The sequence below is a fragment of the Topomyia yanbarensis genome, chromosome 3 (assembly GCF_030247195.1).
Source record: "Topomyia yanbarensis strain Yona2022 chromosome 3, ASM3024719v1, whole genome shotgun sequence".
NCBI classification, from domain to species: Eukaryota; Metazoa; Arthropoda; class Insecta; order Diptera; family Culicidae; genus Topomyia; species Topomyia yanbarensis.
The window spans coordinates 139950344-139954213 of NC_080672.1; the positions used below are offsets into that span (position 1 = coordinate 139950344).

Sequence of the window (3870 nt, forward strand, 5' to 3'; positions counted from 1 at the left end):
CATTACATCAATCTTTGACCTTTTTTAAATTTTGGCAACCTTTTATTTTAAGTTAAATTTCAAATGACTTCACCCGAATGCTTCAGTTAGAAGTTAATTTTGTGCATTTAAAATTTTAAAATTAGGTGTTAGCGTTATATTGTAAAAATCAGTACGATAAATAACATCGTATAAAGAATTTAATTTTTTCCGGTTCCCAACTGATCCGCAACTAAGAGCGAAATGTATTGGTTTTTGCCGCTTGCTGTCTGATTGGGGAGTGACAAAAAACAGTCAAATTTGCAGCGTAAGATAAATTTGAATAAGTACTTAAATATAAAAGGAATGCATACACAATTTTTTTAAAAATTTTAATTGCACTTTAACTATGAGAAATACCTTCATATTTCCACTATCGGTGGAAGATTATTAACTCTACCCAGAGCAGTTCTGGGTGTTTGAAATAGTGCCAAATTTGAATATCAGTGCACATATATTTTTTAATAATTGTATCTTTAAGCGAAATATTCCTGGTTTGAAATAATGTTAATACTACAGCATTGAATTTTTTCTCATAATTATAATCACATAATAACGATACTCCCCACGCATTCGAGCATTGTTTTTCTTCGTGTCCGATAGGTAAACATTTTGAGTGTTCGATAGGTAGATTTGCTTCAGTCTTTGCGCAACTGTTCTTTATAAACTGTGCACCAATCCTAAGACAGGACTTGACAATAGGGGGGAGGGCGTTTTTGTTCCAATTTTACGTCAGAATGGTCCAGTTCCTGATTGGTTGATTCTGACTTTTGCACCGAACGCAATATTACTGCAGGGATAGCGAAATGATGTTTGGCAGTGTTGCTATATTTATAAGTAAGGATTGTCATTACTTTTGACAAATGAAATTATTATCGTTAAAAAAGTCAAAATTGCTAAATTGAACTGAATTGTGCGGCGAAGTGAAACATGTATTTATCATGCATTTACCGTATACGTGGTTGATAAACTTTAATTCGCGGAAATACAATAATACGAAAAGATTTTGTATGCGGATTTAACTTGCTGCATTAGTTAGCTAATGTTGCTAACTAGTAGACTTAGTTTGGAGGCTGAATTAAATTTTCACTTTGGATTCAACCAAACAAAATTTAGTAATTTAGTTGAACGTATGGTTCTTAGAATCATTGGCAGCTGCACGATTGTGAACTGAGAGAACTTGTCTTCATGCTCTCCTTGACATATAAAATTCAAAACAAAACTATCAACACATATTTGTCATGAAATGGGCTTATTTTGCACGAAATTCGCTGTTATAATGAAAATGTTAATAAAAGTCGTCAAACATTTTGAAAGGACATTTATTTAAAATAATTGAAAAACATATGTAATTATTTTTCATCACCCGGGCGCTGTGCATGGGACGAGGGGGAGGGGGTAGGTAAATGCTACGTTATTTACGAGGGGGAGGTTAGAATTTTGTGACCAATTGTTACGAGGGAAGAGGAAGGGGTCAAAAGTCGCCGAAAAAACAACGTCATTTATGTACGGCTTCTTGTCACATCTTGCCTAAGCACCAATCTAGCCTCACCTCCTTTAATGAAAATTATAGATCGGGATGTGCGCGTACGCACGTCCCGGCTACCAAAAATTGCACATACGAGTTATTCACATGAGGAATAATCGCAGAGGTCAACCCAACCGAAGTGCAATGGAAGGGTCTCGCCCTGGGGGAACCGCCTTTCTGATCACGGTAACCCCTATGCCAGGTAAGTATGCTTTGCTGTGGTTGCCAGTAGCCTCTACTCTAGTAGACGGTAATGTACGCTAGCGATTGTTGTATAGAAAATGCTGTGGATGAAAAGGGTGTAGATAAAAGAAAGAACGATGATATATGAAAAAGCTTCCACGGTAGATTCATTTCCTCATATGCAATGGTACACGCTCACATCAGCGTGTACCATTTCATATGAGTGTGCAGCTTTTATCCATTTTGAAAGCTTGAAGCGCTTTGATGGGATATGCGTTAGTCAAAATAATCCCAATGAAGCAAAATACGCTGAGTTACATAGTAGTACTATCCGAGCTCAAGCTCGACCAGTACGAAATTTGCTGCGCCCTTTGCTTACTTCTCGACAAACATAGGATTACGGCCTAAAAGCCAACTGTCAAAATCCACTTTGAATGGAAATTCCAGACAAACCGCATTTTAATAACCTTTACCTAATAAGCTCATTTGAACATTGTTGGTTCTATTTGTAATTACAATTTCAGATATTCATGAAAAAGCCGTTGAAAGCAATGCATTTAAAATATTCATTTTTCACCATCAATTCATTTACATGCACTTCACGCACACAAGCTGTCAAAACTCAGTTTCGTGATCGAAAATAATTTAAACATCTGGTAGAATTAGAGGTTTGTCTGGAAGCTGCAAAATTTATGGCTATGTCACTTGTCAGCTTAAATCTGGCATAATGGCATCCCTGGCTGTATCTGTGATGGAAACCAACGATGCCAGATTTACAAACATGTCTGTATTTTACAGACATTTGATAGCCTCCTACAGACGTAACCAGAGATCTGCAGACTTTTAAAAGGGTAATAGTGTTTAGCAAAATTGCACTAGAATAACTGTATTCGAATACGAGTGATTCCTTCTTAATTACATTCTATTTTCAATCTACTTTTAAAGTAATATTCTAGTGTAACTAGGATTTACACAACCATCTACAGACTTTTACAGACATTTTAATTATTCTTCTACAGACATTTCAAAAAACATGTGGCATCACTGATGGAAACATAACTTCGCATCATGTAAATCGTACCTACGCCCTATGGCTGACTGATTTCTAAATTTAGATCGGGATGTGCGCGTACGCACGTCCCGGCTACCAAAAATTGCGCATACGAGTTATTCACATGAGGAATAATCGCAGAGGTCAACCCAACCGAAGTGCAATGGAAGGGTCTCGCCCTGGGGGAACCGCCTTTCTGATCACGGTAACCCCTATGCCAGGTAAGTATGCTTTGCTGTGGTTATCGGTAGCCTCGACTACAACAGACAGTAATGTACGCTAGCGATTGTAGAATAGAAATTATATGAAAGTTAAAACACTGTGAACGAAAGTTCGGTTAAAGGAACAGGAATGATGATAGATAAAAAAAAGCTTCCATGATACATTCCTTCCATTGCCCATGTATTGCGTACTCTCACACGATGGTCTGCCTCAAAGGGAAGAAGAGCATTGAGTTCTTGTCGACCGGTCTCACGAACACTAATGCAGTTTCCTGGTTGAAAACAATCCCATTTACTTTTTCCGTCTTTGTTTATTATTTTCCACCAGCTTGTGATGTAGTATTTGTGTCATGTTTCGTGTACGTACCTGAGCCGTAGAAAAGTCTATGCCCGGCGGATATGAATTCGAACTTCCAATATGATAAACACAAAACTGATTCAAGATAATCTACATAAGGTGTATGAACGTGTGTAAAATAATATACGCCTTGAGAGTCTCAAAAAGGTTGATAAATAGCTAGAATTAGTGTGTAACACAAAATGTAACGCAGACATCGCCTTTATCACTAGAACAATGGAAGCTTTTCTGCATGATTCGCACTGACCGAAGCTTTTATCCACAGAAAGTTTTGCTTCTTGTACGAAGATTTAAATGGTTTCATTGTAGGTTACACAAATACTAGGAATGCCATCGATAAACGGCGAACAGAGATGCCAGATCTGCAGATATGTCTGTGAATATGCAGACTTTTAAATTTGAATGCAGACATCTTTGATAACACAGATATTTGCAAATTTTAGATGTTGGTTGCAGTTATTAACACTTTTGAAATTTTTGAAAATTAAGGCTTTTGGCAACACTGGTTTTA

At 37.1% G+C, this 3870-nt stretch overlaps 2 non-coding genes across 2 annotated transcripts; both read right to left on the reverse strand.

Moving 5' to 3' along the window:
- Positions 1-1592: 1592 nt before the first annotated feature.
- LOC131694404 (U1 spliceosomal RNA) lies at positions 1593-1756 on the reverse strand. Its single transcript, XR_009306500.1, has one exon. It is a non-coding gene; the product is annotated as a U1 spliceosomal RNA (small nuclear RNA).
- Positions 1757-2845: 1089 nt separating this feature from the next.
- LOC131694400 (U1 spliceosomal RNA) lies at positions 2846-3009 on the reverse strand. Its single transcript, XR_009306496.1, has one exon. It is a non-coding gene; the product is annotated as a U1 spliceosomal RNA (small nuclear RNA).
- Between the last annotated feature and the right edge of the window lie 861 nt (positions 3010-3870).